Source organism: Pristiophorus japonicus, unplaced genomic scaffold, assembly GCF_044704955.1.
Source record: "Pristiophorus japonicus isolate sPriJap1 unplaced genomic scaffold, sPriJap1.hap1 HAP1_SCAFFOLD_147, whole genome shotgun sequence".
NCBI classification, from domain to species: domain Eukaryota; kingdom Metazoa; phylum Chordata; class Chondrichthyes; family Pristiophoridae; genus Pristiophorus; species Pristiophorus japonicus.
In genome coordinates, this window is record NW_027251144.1 from 1,405,119 (window position 1) to 1,421,342 (window position 16,224).

At 45.8% G+C, this 16,224-nt stretch overlaps 1 non-coding gene across 1 annotated transcript; it reads left to right on the forward strand.

The window, feature by feature from the left end:
• Positions 1–291: 291 nt before the first annotated feature.
• On the forward strand, positions 292–374 carry trnal-cag (transfer RNA leucine (anticodon CAG)). Its single transcript has one exon. It is a non-coding gene; the product is annotated as a tRNA-Leu (tRNA).
• Positions 375–16,224: the final 15,850 nt, after the last annotated feature.

Below are 16,224 nucleotides of genomic sequence, written 5' to 3' on the forward strand. Positions count from 1 at the left end.
TCTGTGAAACAACACTATCGGTTTCTTCCATCAGATCTAAGTTGCATTTGAAACCCACAAACGGCTCATTAATTATTCGCTTGTCCCCAGTGCCAGAGCTCAGAGGGTTATTGTTCATCCCTGGGATGCAAGCTACCTCAGACCCGGGCCAAACCTCCCCGTGCACCGAGCACAGGCTCAGGAAAACCCCGGGGGAGAGGATATCCCGATCACTGGCCCTTCCAGCAACACTGAACAAGCGCCTGGTCTGAAACTTTCCCGAGTAATAACTTGTAACTGAAGCATCGAACAGTCAGGATGGCCGAGCGGTCTAAGGTGCTGCGTTCAGGTCGCAGTCTCCTCGGGAGGCGTGGGTTAAAATCCCACTCCTGACATTCAGTGTTTTTAATTGCAAACTCATTTGTTTTGACACCACTCTGAAGTGCTTTGGGACATCCATCCAACATAATAAAATTACTCCACTTCAATTACAAACGGTGATATCAAAGTTACTTCCCAAACCGGGAAACGATCCCGGGTGGCCGTAGCAAAAGGAATGGTTTTGTGAAGCATTGAAAGGTGCCAGATAAATATCCCGCACTGCTAATTTAAACTCACGGTTATAATTTGTTTCAGTGCAAAAGAAGGCAGGCTCGAAGGGCCAAATGGCTGACTCCTGCTCCTGGTTCCTGTGTTCGTATGCAGAGCACAGAACAGATGATTAAATTATCAGCTCTCCCTCAGTTCGCATTTCTTTCATTGTGCAAAAGAAGAAAATGGGTTCATTAATGATGTTTTCCTGTGAAAGCAACATTCTTCGAAACCCCAGAGAGAATTGGCATATTCTACACAATCTCTCATCATAGGACAGCCCTCTCATCCCAGGAATCAATCTGTTGAACCTCTGTTGCACCACCTCCAAGGCAAGTGTGTCCTTCCTCAGATAAGTACTATGGGCGAATATCCTGTTTTTCTGCTGATTCTACTTCCTCCTCCTTTGATAGTCCTTCTCTGTACATTCTGTATTCTGCTTGTTTCTCTACTGAAATATCAGCCTGAAGTTTATCACAAGCTTCCGTTTTTGTGTTTTAGTTGATCTTCATTCATCCACCGAGCTGTAGCTAGCTATCATGCATGCTATTTCTGCACCCTGCATGAGAACGTGTCTAGTCGTTACCCGATCTATCTCCTTTTTGAATGTCTCCCAATGTGCATTTACTGTTTTACTGAGAAATCTTTGGTTTCAATCTACCTGGGCCGGATCCCTTTCAACTCAAAAAATTAGTCCTCCTACAGTTGGGTTTTTTCACACATGATTATACCTTCTCCTTTTCCATAACTACTCTAAACCTAATGATTTTGTGATCACTGTTTCCTCAATGCTCCTCCACAGAAACATGCTCTACTTAATCCATTTCCGAGATCCAGAACTGCTTTCTTCCCCATCGTGTTGGAAACATACTGATGGAGAAAGTTCGAATACAGATTTCAGGAAATCCTCCCCCGCATTTTCCCTTTACATGGTTATTTTCCCAGTTTACGTTGAAGTCCCACATTATCACGACAGATCTTGAATCTTTCTGCATTTTACCTAAATTTACACCTCTTTATCCTTCCCACTATTAGGTGGCTGATAAAATAATCGCTCATCTAACTTTCTACAGGCACATTCATTTAAAAAAGAATGTCGGATGGGAATAGGGCCACAAATCGATGAACAATATTAAATCACATGAAGCGATGGAAAAATTACATAAAATATGAAATAATTACTTTGCCTCTGTATTTACCAGGGACACAGGGCAGATGGACATGACGGTGGAATAATGTATGGGAAATTATATAACTGCAATAAGTAGAGAGGAGAAATATTAAATGAACGAACCAAATGAAAGGAGGATTGAACACCTGGTCTGGATGGATTACATCCATACACTTTAAAATAATTCAGCGAAGAGATAGCAGGAGCACTATTACAAATATTTAATGATTAGTTTGAAAAATGTGTAGTGTCAGAGGAATGGCTGATAGCTAACGTAATACTTATATTTGAGATGGAAGATAGAACATGTCCGGGGAACTATAGACCAGTCAGTGGAACTTCGGTGATAGGAAAATAATGGAATCCCTACTAAAGTAGAGAATAGAAGATAATCTATAAACCAAAAATATAATTATGTATAATCAGCGTGGATTCAAAAGCAAAAGTCTTGCTTGACCAACTTCTTTGATTTCATTGAAGAAGTAACAGGGAGAGTAGACCAGGGTAATGTGGTCGATATAATATACTTAAATTTCCAAAAAGTCTTTGATGAGGTACCACATATTAGGATAATGAATAAGGTCAGAGCTTGCGGTGTTAGGGGACAAGTCGTGGAATGTATAGCGAGCTGACCCCAAGACAGAAAGCAGAAGTATAGGACTGTAATTCTGAGTGCAGAAGGTGTAAAGTGGGCTCCCATGAGGATCAGTGTGGGACCAATGCTGTTCACAATTTAAATTGTCCATTTAGACTTTGGAATCGAAAAAACAATTTCTACACTTTCAGATGAGGCCAAATTGGGGTGGGGCTGATAGACATTATTGAGGAGGACTGCAACAAACTACAACAAGACATTAATAATCTTGTAGACTGGACATTGAATTGGCAAATTCAATCCAACACAGACAGAGTGAGGTCATGTACTTTGGTAAGAAAGATAAGGTCAAATACTACGTGAGAATAAGAATCTAAGTGAGGTCAAGGAGCAAAGGGATCTCAGAGTAGAAATACAAATAAACAGTAAAGGTCGTGATGCGGGTTATACATCCATAAAAAGAAAATGGAGCACCAAGGGTTAATTCAAGACGGATAGTGTTGAAAAGTAGTGAAGTTCTGTTGAACTGGTATCAAACTTTCTTTGGACCACACTTGCAGTACACTGTACAATTCTCATCGCCGTGTTATAAGAACATAAGAACATAAGAACATAAGAACATAAGAACATAAGAATTAGGAACAGGAGTAGGCCATCTAGCCACTCGAGCCTGCTCCGCCATTCAATAAGATCATGGCTGATCTGGTCGTGGACTCAGCTCCACTTACCCGCCCTCTCCCCGTAACCCTTAATTCCCTTATTAGTTAAAAATCTATCTATCTTTGACTTGAAAACATTCAATGAGCTAGCCTCAACTGCTTCCTTGGGCAGAGAATTCCACAGATTCACAACCCTCTGGGAGAAGAAATTCTTTCTCAACTTGGTTTTAAATTGGCTCCTCCTTATTTTGAGGCCGTGCCCCCTAGTTCTAGTCTCCCCCACCAATGGAAACAACCTCTCTGCCTCTATCTTGTCTATCCCTTTCATGATTTTAAATGTTTCTATAAGATAACCCCTCATCCTTCTGAACTCCAAGGAGTAAAGACCCAGTCTACTCAATCTATCATCATAAGTTAACCCCCTCATTTCTGGAATCAGCCTAGTGAATCGTCTCTGTACCCCTTCCAAAGCTAGTATATCCCTCCTTAAGTAAGGTGACCAAAACTGCACGCAGTGCTCCAGGTGCGGCCTTCCTAATACCTTATACAGTTGCAGCAAGACCTCCCTGCTTTTGTACTCCATCCCTCTCGCAATGAAGGCCAACATTCCATTCGCCTTCCTGATTACCTGCTGCACCTGCAAACTAACCTTTTGGGATTCATGCACAAGGACCCCCAGGTCCCTCTGCACCACAGCATGTTGTAATTTCTCCCCATTCAAATAATATTCCCTTTTACTGTTTTTTTTCCCCAAGGTGGATGACCTCACACTTTCCGACATTGTATTCCATCTGCCAAACCTGAGCCCATTCGCTTAACCTATCCACATCTCCTTGCAGCCTCTCTGAGTCCTCTACACAACCCGCTTTCCCACTAATCTTAGTGTCATCTGAAAATTTTGTTGCACTACACTCTGTCCCCTCTTCTAGGTCATCTATGTATATTGTAAACAGTTGTGGTCCCAGCACTGATCCCTGTGACACACCACTAACCACTGATTTCCAACCGGAAAAGGACCCATTTATCCTGACTCTCTGCTTTCTGTTCGCCAGCCAATTCTCTATCCATGCTAATACATTTCCTCTGACTCCGCGTACCTTTATCTTCTGCAGTAACCTTTTGTGTGGCACGTTATCGAATGCCTTTTGGAAATCTAAATACACCACATCCATCGGTACACCTCTATCCACCATGCTCGTTGTATCCTCAAAGAATTCCAGTAATTACATGGCCACTATGGTCAGATGTTCGACCCCAGTCAATGAACGACACTCAATACAGTTGTACAATGACAGATAGTCCCAGTAATACAGATTCAGTCCGGTCAGATATTGCAGTCTGCCCAGTGCCTCTCAGCTCTCACAACTCTATTGTGACAGCGAATCCCAGTAAGAAAGAGAGCTTTTAGTGCCGAGGGCAGGTGCAAGTATACAAAGTGTTCCAACAACAGCAATAACTTCATCATTTGCATGTCTGCAGAGTACAGAGTTACGGTTTCTGTTAAAGGAACGGCATAAATGAGCAGTGGGAATTTGGCTAATGTGGACTTCCGATTTTTTGAAATTATGTCACTGCCCCTATCATTTAATGGTCATCACTACATTGTGAGATACAGAACAAGGCCAAATATGGATCACACACAGAGTTACACAACGTCAATGACTATAATCACTGACCAGGAAGAGCAGTGACTGCAAGGATCACGTAGAATATTTTATCAATGATGGAAAATGTCGCAGGCATTGTCATGTATTCAACCAGCATTGTAACCCATGTATAAACTGACCTAAGTTGTACACCGTGAGAACACTGACCACTAGGTGGGAGACACTCCTAACCTGGACCTTCAGGTATAAAAGGGGAAGCTCCACCCACCTTCATCACTTGAGTGCTATGGAATAAAGGACAGGTCACAGACTGACCTACTCTCAAGCATAGGCCTTGTGTGCATTTATACTGTGAAGTAAGGACCTATCAATGGCGACAAGAAACTGGGATTTAAACCACGCGAGCATGGCCACTAGCAGAACAGACGAGAGGTACTGTGTTAAGGAATGGTTGGGACAGAGATTCAACATTGTTAAAGCAGCACACAGTTCTCCAGGCAGACAAGGGCAGTCAGGCATGCCCCAACATGTAGTCGAACCCAGAGGGGGAGTTCGACAGAGACAATGGCAAGCTAAGCAGTGATTCACGCCATTGCAAGGGACAATACGGCCAGTAATGGGGCCATCAACACCTGTTAATAGTGCACTCAAGAAAAATAACAGGGGCAGTCAGGGACGATCGACTGGAAAGGGACATTTTGTTTCAAACCGTAACTCATGCTGGAGGCGTGGAGGCATACATTCAGCCGGAGTTTGCAGAGATGAGCAAAATGCCTGCAGAAATTGCAGAAATGGACACTGGGGGAAATCGCTGGAAGCTGAAGTTCAGCGAGTTCATGTCGAGCACGTATACAGTTCATACACCAGGACGCCACCAATATTGAGGAAAGTGCTCCTCAATGGCATCCCAGTATCAATGGTGTTAGACACGAGTGCCAGCCAGTCCCTGATGGGTATCAAACAGTTCAAAAAGTTGTGGGCATCCAAGGCCAGGAGGCCAAAATTATCGCCGATTGACGCACAGCTACGGACTTACACCAAGGAGATCATTCCGGTGCAAGGCAGCGCCACGGTAGTCGTGACCCACAAAGATTCAGAGAACAGGTTGCCACTCTGGATTGTTCCATGGGACGGTCCCGCACTACTGGGGAGGAGTTGGCTTGCTGTCATGAACTGGAAATGGGGCGATGTCAATGCAATTTCCTCTGTGGAGCGAGTATCATGCTCACAGGTCCTGGACAAATTTGACTCATTATTTCAACCCGGCATTGGCACTTTCATGGGGGCCAAGGTAATGATTCACATAAACCCGGACGCCAGGCCAGTACAACACAAGGCCAGAGCGGCGCCGCACGTGATGCGGGAAAAGATAGAAGGCGAATTGGACCGCCTCCTGAGGGAAGGCATCATCTCGCCAGTCGAATTCAGTGACTGGGCGAGCCCGATTGTGCCAGTGCTCAAGGCGGATGGGTCAGTCAGGATATGTGGCGATTACAAGGCCACCATCAATCGGGTGTCACTCCAAGACCAGTACCCACTACCGAGAGCGGAGGACCTCTTTGCGACGCTATCCGGTGGCATACTTTTTTCAAAATTGGACCTGACCTCAGCTTACCTGACCCAGGAGCTGGCGAGTGAGTCGAAGAAGCTGACCACCATCACGACACACTAGGGGTTGTTTGAGAACAACAGATGTCCGTTCGGGATTCGCTCGGTCGCCGCGCTCTTCCAACGAAATATGGAAAACCTCCTCAAGTCGATTCCAGGGACGGTGGTTTTTCAGGACGATATCCTCATTACGGGTTACGATACTGAAGAACACCTCCACAACCTGGAGGAGGTGCTACGCAGACTGGACCGGGTAGGTCTGCACCTGAAAACTGCGAAGTGCGTCTTCCTAGCTCCAGAGGTAGAATTCCTGGGGATGAGGGTAGCAGCAGACGGGATCAGCCCAACTGCATCCAAGATTGAAGCGATCCAGAGAGCACCCAGACCCCGTAACACGACGGAGCTGCGTTCATTCCTGGGGCTCCTGAATTATTTTAGCAACTTTCTTCCCAAATAGAGCACGCTGCTGGAGCCGCTGCACGTGCTCCTATGCAAAGGTCGTGAATGGGTCTGGGGGGACAGCCAGGAAAGGGCTTTTAATAGAGCACGCAATTTGTTATGTTCCAACAATCTGTTAACGCTATATGACCCATGTAAGAAACTTGGTGTCGGGTGTGTGTTGCAGCATGTCAATGCCAAGGGTCAGTTATAGCCGGTAGCTTATGCCTCCAGAAGTCTGTCCCAGGCAGAAAGGGGCTACGGGATGGTAGAAAAGGAGGCGCTCGCATGTGTATATGTGGTAAAGAAAATGCACCAGTACCTGTTTGGCAGGAAATTTGAGCTGGAGACAGATCACAAACCCCTAACGTCCCTTTTGGCCGAAAACAAGGCCATAAATGCAAACGCATCGGACCGCATACAGAGGTGGGCACTCACGTTAGCTGCCTATGACTACGCAATTCGGCACACACCGGGCACTGAAAACTGCGCCGATGCACTCAGCAGGCTCCCACTTGCCACCACTGAGGGGGCTACCGAGCATGGTGCTGAGATGGTCATGGCTGTTGAAGCTTTCGGAAGCGAAGGCTCACCAGTGACAGCCCGTCAGATTAAAGTCTGGACAAATAGAGACCCGCTATTGTCGCTAGTCAAGAAATGTGTCCTGAATGGGGACTGGGCAGCCACGTACAGGGCATGACCTGAGGAATTTAAACCATTTCACAGGGGCAGGGATGAACTCTCGATTCAAGCCGATTGCCTACTGTGGGGAAACCGCGTAGTCATGCCCCAGATGGGCAGAGAGGTGTTCATCAGAGAAATCCACAATGGGCACCCGGGCATTGTCACGATGAAGGCAATTGCCAGGTCACACGTTTGGTGGCCAGGGATAGACGCAGATCTGGAACTTTGTGTTCGCAGGTGCAACACATGTGCCCAGCTGGGCCATGCGCCCAGGGAAGCCCCCCTTAGCCCCTGGCCAAGCCTTGGTCACGCATTCATGTGGACTACGCAGGTCCTTTCATGGGGAAAATGTTTTTGGTTGTAGTAGACGCCTACTCCAAATGGATCGAGTGTGACATTTTAAATTCAAGCACATCCTCTGCCACGGTAGAAAGTCTACGGGCAATGTTCGCCGCCCACAGTCTAGCGGACATCTTGGTCAGTGACAATGGCCCATGCTTCACAAGCACTGAATTCCAGGACTTCATGGCAGGCAATGAAATTAACCATGTTAGAACGGCACCGTTCAAGCCAGCCTCAAACAGCCAGGCAGAACGAGCAGTGCAGATAATCAAACAGGGGATGCTGAGATTCCAAGGGGGTTCCCTACAAACCTGCTTGTCACGCCTCCTGTTGGCCTTTAGATCCCGACCACACTCGCTCACAGGGGTTCCACCCGCAGAGCTACTAATGAAAAGGACGCTCAAAACCCGAATATCCCTTATACACCCCAACATGAAAGAAATTTTCGAGAGCAGGCGCCAGTCACAATATTAGTACCATGACAGGAATGCGAGGGCATGATGTATTGATGTAAATGACCCTGTTTTTGTCCTCAACTGCGCTGCAGCGCCCAAATGGCTCGCAGGCAATGTGGTTGCCAAAGAGGGAAATAAGTTTCTGGCAGTTAAACTTACGAATGGACACATCTGCCGCAAACATGTGGATCAAACAAAAAGGAGGTTCAGCAACCCCATAGAAGAAGCAGAGGAAGAGAACGATATAGAGTTCACTCCACCACAGGTGACCGGACACCGGAACCAAAGGGAGGAGAGCCCAGTCACTGTGGGCAGTCCGGACAGGCCTGAGCACTGCAAACAGCAGACGCTCAGGTCGGCGCCCAACAACTGGAGCCCCAACTCAGGCGCTCTACAAGGGAGCGTAAACCACGAGAGAGACTCAAACTGTGATCCCAATAAGACGTTGGAGTAGGAGGTGATGTCATGTATTCAACCAGCATTGTAACCCATGTATAAACTGACCTAAGTTGTACACCGTGAGAACACTGACCACTAGGTGGGAGATACTCCTAACTTGGACCTTCAGGTATAAAAGGGGAAGCTCCACCCACCTTCATCACTTGAGTGCGAAGGAATAAAGGACAGGTCACAGACTGACATTCTCTCAAGCATGGGCCTCATGTGTATTTATACTCTGTAGTAAGGACGTATCAGGCATTTTCTGTGTAAAGCGATGCTGCCTCTTCATGCTTTAGGCAATCTCTCTGAATTAAACTCTGAAATATTCCTGGAGCCTTTCAATTATATCCTATGGGCTCCCCACTGGGACAGTCAAGATGCAACAGAGTTGAAATTAGTTTCAGTTGTTTGAACAAACACATTACGGCCGCTGATTTGAGTCCCTCATGACATAGAATATGTTTAAATGCAAAATTCCGAAATTGAAGCTAAACGTCCCAAAACTGGAAAATGTTGATCAGACTTATTATATAATGTAATTGGAAATGATGCTCTCTCTCCAATGGCCGTGTTCCTTCAAACACAATCAGACACATTGTATTGATTGTATATTGTTCTGATGAATGTTTTGCACTCTTCTGTGTTAATTCAGTGATTACTTTCCAAATGTTAGCTGAGTCTCTCGGGTCTGCTCTACTTCACTGCGGTATGCGGCTACCTACTATAACTCTGGATATGTAATTCTCAATTAAAGTGCAGTGCTCATTTTACTGTCGAACACTCATTTGTTCTAACTTAGAGTCAGCAATGAGTAAGGATCCATTTTTCCACAGCACCTCAAACAAATACAGCATGTCAAATCAATTAATGAAACACCTCGAACTAATAAAATAAGGTGCAATTTTCCCTCATAGTATAAATCTTAAATGTACGGTTTCATTCTGGGTAATCTGCGATATACGCCTTCAAAGGCAATGGGAAAACATCGCCAGGGTGCAAAATAATTTGTTCTGGGCTCTGCATGTTTGTAATGTAGACAAATTTGTTGCTGAAACAAAGATATGGTGGGAAAGCAAGTTGTGATGAGGACGCAAACAATCTGCAAAGCGATATAGCTAGGGTCAGTGAGTGAGCAAAAAATTGGCAGCTGCAGTATAATGTGGGAAATATGAGGTTATCCACTTTGGTCGGTAAAACAAAAAAAGCTAATAATTACTTCAATGGGGAGAGGTTACAAAATGCTGTGGAGCAGAGGGATCTGGGAGTCCTTTTACAGAAGAACATAAGAAATAGGAGCAGGAGTAGGCCATACGGCCCCTCGAGCCTGCTCCGCCATTCAATAAGATCATGGGTTATCCGATCATGGACTCAGCTCCATTTCACTGCAGCTCCCCATAACCCCTTATCCCCATATCATTTAAAAAGCTGTCAATTTCTCTCTTAAATTTATTCAATGTCCCAGCTTCCACAGCTCACTGAGGCAGGGAATTCCACAGTTTTACAACCCTCTGAGAGAAGAAATTTCTCCTCATCTCAGTTTTAAATGGGTGGCCCCTTATTCTAAGATCATGCCTCTAGTTCTAGTCTCCCCATCAGTGGAAACATCCTCTCTGCATCCACCTTCTCAAGCCCTCTCATAATCTTACACGTTTCGATAAGATCACCTCTCATTCTTCTGAATTCCAATGAGTAGAGTCCCAACCGACTCAACCTTTCCTTATAAGTCAACCCCCTCATCTCCAGAATCAAACTAGTGAACCTTCTCTGAACTGCCTCCAAAGCAAGTATAGCCTTTCGTAAATATGGAAAACAAAACTGCATGCAGTATTCCAGGTGTGGCCTCACCAATACGTTATACAGCTGTCGCAGGACTTCCCTGCTTTTATACTCCATCCCCTTTGCAATAAAGGCCAAGATACCATTGGCCTTCCTGATCACAAAAAGTTAGCATGCAGATACAGCAAGTAATTAGGAAGGCAAATGGAAAGTTGGCCTTTATTTCAAGGGGGATGGAATATAAAAGTACGGAAGTCCTGCAACAACTGTACAGAGCACAGGTGAAACCACACCTGGAGTACTGCGTACAGTTTTGCTCTCCTCATTTCAGGAGGGATAAACTTACATTGGGGGCATTTCACAGAAGGTTCACAAGGTTGTCTTATGAAGAATGGTTGAACAGGTTGGGATCTACCTATTGGAGATTAGCAGAGTGAGAGATGATATCTTTGAAAGGTGTAAGATTCTGAGGGGGCTAGACAGTGTAGATACAGAGAGGATGTTTCCCCTCGTGGGGGAATCTAGAACGAGGGGACATAGTTTCAGAATAAGGGGTTGCGCATTTAAAATGGGGATGAGGAGGAATTTCTTCCCTCAGAGGGGCGTGAATCTTTGTATTTCTACCCCTGAGATCTGTGAAGGCTCGGTCATTGAATATATTTAAGGTGGAGGTAGACAGATTTTTGAACGTAATGGGAGTCAAGGGTTTGGCGGAGATGGCAGGGAAGTGGAGCTGAGGCCAAGATCAGATCTGCCATGATCTCACTGAATAGTGGAACAGGCTCGAGGGGCTAAATGGTCTCCTCCTGTTCCTATGTCCCTCTGTGTAAGGTCTGGGAAACACACGGTGGTGATCTTTGGAAACTTCAACTAAATGGTGTTGTTTTAAAGGGGATGCAGAAACAGAGTGACCGAGAGATTTACACACAGCAATATTTGAAGGTGGGTAGACAAGTTGATAAGGTTATTAAAAAAGAATACAGGACCCTTGGCTTTATAACGTGAAATAGATTACACTGGTGAGGAACTTACACCAAAGCTTTATAAATCCCTGCTTAGGCCTCAGTTGGATCCTGTTTACAGTTCTGGGCACCACAATTTAGGAAGGATATCGAGGATTTGGAGAGAACATAAGAAATATATAAGAAACATTTTCTGTTGTTATTGAAAACACAAACACAGGTATTCATTGAAATCCAATCCGTAGGTGGCCACACACAGATTCAAGAGAGCCAGGGAGACCGACAGAATCGGGAAACATCGGGAAATGGACAAGAGATATTGACAAGGACTAAAACCGCTTTGAGACCAGACAATTGCGGGAACCCCTGTGGTTAATGAAAGGGCTTTGGATGGTTGGTTTCCTGACACACTTGTAATGTGGGGAAAGATGTGCCCAAATCACCCCCACATGGACCTCAACTCTTTCAGAAGCAAGAGAGTGTGTAACCTGGGTGTATAACATAAAGTAATGGGGTCCTCAACGATTAAAGACCATTATTAATTCTCTCACACACTTCAATTATGTTTCTGAAATGAATTGATGGAAAATTCAAGAACTGAACATTAATGAGTTAAGGAACTTTAATCATTGATGAAGTTTTATCCCCTATCTGATTTTACACACACTGTATTTTAGGAGAGTGAGTTAAAATGCCCATCGATCATGATACAAGGAACCTGGGGCTACTTTTAAAAAATGTATTCCACAGAAAAATATTCTCCAAAACAATGTTTCTGTCCGTGCTCAAATCGAGGATATTTCACATGTGTGGCGAACGTGATAACCGTTACACGACGGAACTCTCTGCTTACACCTCGAAAAAAAGCATCCTGCAGCGCTGCCTCACTTCCCAGCAGCAGATCAAAGCCGCAAACAAACCCATCGATTATTCCCACTTCCCCACCTCCACAGATACTGCCCGACCTGCTGAGTGTTTCCAGCATTTTCTGGGGTTGATGTGCGTCGCTTTCAATCTTTGAAATTTCACCAAGCAAAGAAACGGTCAATCGAACTGACCCTGTAAGCACTTTCTTCGCGTTTATTCACAGGAATATCTGCAGTCGGGAGCAGAAAAGGAATTAAAACGTAATACCGTCTTCGGGACAATCAGAATACTTCGTCACAGACAAGGCACCGGAAGGCTGGAAGGTCGATCACACTGGTTGTGGGAGAGCTGGTTGGCAGTGACATGGAAGTGTCTGCAGTGTGCGGGACCAGACTGCTTCCATACATCCACACTGAATGTCCACCCTTTATTTGGGAAAATTACAACTGAGAGTGGACAAGTTCCATCCCGGTCGGAGCAATCTGAAGGTTTAACTGACTGACACCCTGGTTTTGGATGTCGTGCAGTGTGCACTTGCGTCAGTCTCTGTGACGCAATGGTTTAGCGCGTTGGGCTATTAACCTAAAAGTTGGTGGTTCAAGCCCACCCAGAAGCGAAGTTTTTAAATGTGTTTTCCCTGAGGATTCGGTGCTGCACGGTTCCAGTTTGTCATTGCGCGTTTTGACTGCACAAACATATTCCGCAAACATTACCAGCTGTGCTGTTATCCAGTGAGTTCCCACTCCAATACTTTTATGAGCATTCAGTTCAAGTGCAGAGTTTGAGTGTATACAGAACTGTACAGTGATATCAGAACATTTTACAAGGTTGTGAGACATTGTGTTTTGTTAATATTGAACCACGAATATGAATCAATCCATTTTTGCCAATATTTAATTGAGCAAGTTTTCAAAATGTTTCCACCCAATTTTGAACCAGGAACTTTTCGCGTGTTCGGCAAATGTGACAACCACTACACTACGGAAACACTTCATTTGAAGTAATGTTAGGAACATAACCAGAGCTGTAACCTACACAGCTGGACTATACTTCAGGAGCTTGTTTTACGAGAATAGAAAGACGGTGTGATATTTAGGAAGGCTGTGAGTGTGGTAGGAATTGATCCAGTGTTTCCCAGACTTTACACATAGGAACAGGAGCTGGCTATTTAGCAGCGAGTGGTTAGGATCTGGAATGTACTGGAGGCAGACTCAATCTTATCTTTCAAACAGGAGTTGGATACGTGTCTGAAGGAAAAACAATTGCAGGCCTCAGGGGAAAGAGCGGGGGAGTGGGACTCGCTGAGAGTCGGCACGGGCTCGACGGGCCGAATGGCATTCCGTGCTGTAACCATTCCATGATTCTATAAGTTAGTGGCACATTTCATAGTGTGGGTGGAAGCAGAACATTGCAAAGGGACATGGATTGAGTCCGCAAAACAAGAAGCATCTGATTCAGGAGATTCCGGTGAAGCGGAAATTCGGGAGTTTAATGAATTTGAAAGGAACATTTTTGTTTTGTGCAGTTTTGGTCAGAGAAATGTTTGTGAAAGGAATATTTTGCACAGAGGAATGCAGCATTTAATCTTCTGCCTTAACACTTCTTTCTGGGTGTCGGGGTCACATTTCTTTTCGATGTCATTCTTCCAGAATTGATATTTCCTTTGCTGTTTCACAATAACCAGACCCTTGCTCTAAAGTCAGTTGCACTATTTCCCCAGTCTCCTGTTGATGTTACCAGCAATGAACATTTTGAATCAGTTCCCTAAAGCACAGTGTGTAAAATGGGACATGTTTTAACAATTAACGTGGGGCTCAGACCCCTGAATCCAAGATTAAGATTCTCATGCTCGACCGATTGACCGAGCCGGGCTTCTGTCAAATGCACCTTTTTGTCGCTGATTGCAGCCAGGCGCCTGTTGGCTCCGCCCCTGATGTTTAAACTTGCTGTCGAGGAACTGACAGGATCCTCTTGAATGGCGGACCAGGATCGAGGGGCCGAAAGGCCTACTTCGGCTCCGAATCCTGACATGTTTATGATCTTATAACCTTTCACAGGAGAAAAAACTCGCCCTGAGCATGCATGAGGAGACAGCTCCAGAAAATATTCCCACCCGGTGAGCTTTCGCTTGTAAGTGTAAAGTCCTGACCCTGCAGTACAGACTCAGACGAGGCACATGCTGAAGTCAAGGTCACTCTGGACCTGCACCTTTATTTCACAGCTCTCAAGTGCCACACTTGCCTGAGACCTGCCTTTATATACCTGTGTGGAACAGGTATGCAGTGTCTCCAACAAGTGCACCTCTGGTGGTAACGTATGCTTGTGGTTACAGGTCATATCTAGTTACAGTCATGTATAGCATGGTAAGATACAGTTATATACAGTAGTGTGAGATACATGACATCAAACTCCCCCAAGGTCTTATTGTCTTTATAGATTCAGACTCTCAGGTGGTCTACGCTCTCGCGTGGAGCGTCTTAGTTGTGGTTCAGTTGTTTGCCTTGGTGCCTGTTTTTCTTTCAGTGTGATTGCTGGTATCTCGCCTGGGCTGTCTGTTGAGACTGCCCTTTCCACAGGTTGTTCCCTCTGTCTGTCCACCAGGTGTGGTGTGAGTTCCATACTGTAGTCTGCCTCTCGTCCTGCAGTATTGTTGGTGAATCTACTTTTTACTTGGTCTACATGCCTCCGGCAGGTTTGGCGATTGTCCATTTGTAAAACCAGTAGCCTGTTTCCTTCCTTGCCTGTTACTGTCCCTGTACGTCATTTGGGACCTCTGCCATAGTTTAGCACAAGCACTTTGTCCCCTATCTCATTCCACCTCCCCCTAAAATTTAGGTCATGGTACTCAGTTAGCTTCCGGCGCTTCGCCTCAACAATTTCATGCATGTCTGGGAGGATTAACGAGAGCCTGGTCTTTAAGGTTCATTTCATCAATAGTTGCGCGGGGGGAACCCCAGTCAACGAATGTGGACGAGATCTGTATGCCAGCAGCAGTCGCGAAAGGCGGCTCTGCAGCGTGGGACCTTGGATTCTGAGCATGCCTTGTTTAATGATCTGCACTGCTTGCTCCGCCTGGCCATTGGAGGCCGGCTTTAACGGTGCCGTCTTAACGTGATTTATGCCGTGGTCAACTATAAATTCTTGAAATTCTGCGCTAGTGAAGCACGGACCATTATCACTGACCAATATGTCAGGAATTCCGTGCATTGCAAACATGGTTCTCAGGCTCTCCACAGTGGTGGATGTAGTGCTCGAGTTTAAAATGGTGAACTCGATCAATTTTGAAAATGCATCAACGTCTACGAGGAACATTTTGCCCATGAATGGGCCCGCATAGTCTACATGCACCCGCGACCACGGTTTTTGTGAGCCAGGGACAGGGGCTTAGGTGGGCCTCCCTGGGGGCATTACTGAGTTGGGCACAAATGATGCACCGACGGATGCAGAGCTCCAAGTCCGCGTCAATGCTAGGCCACCAGACGTGGGATCTGGCTATGGCCTTCATTAGGACGATCCCCGGGTGCTCGCGGTGGAGCTCCCGGACAAACGCCTCTCAGCCTCGCAAGGGCATAACTACTCGGCTGCCCACATCAGGCAGTCTGCCTGTAGTGATAGTTCATGCCTGCGCCTATGGAAAGGTTTGATCTCCTCGGGGCAGGCATCGCGGCTCTCTGCCCAGTCACCAGTTAAAACGCATCTTTCGTCCAGGCTCTGATTTGGTGCGACATCATGGGCGAACCTGTGGATTCAAAGGCACTGATTGCCATGACCATCTCACAGTCCTGTTCGTCCGAACCTTCTGTGGTCGCCAGGGGTAGCCTGCTAAGTGCATCGGCACAGTTGTCTGTGCCTGGTCTGTGCCTTATTGTGTAGTCGTAAGACACCAGCATGAGTGCCCACCGCTGAATGCGTGCCGAGGCTTTGGCGTTTATTGCCTTGCACTCAGGTAGCGGGGACTTGAGGGGTTTATGGTTGGTTTCTAACCCGAACTTGGCCACGAAAAGGTATTGGTGCATCTTTTTGACACCGTACACGCACGCGAGTTCCTC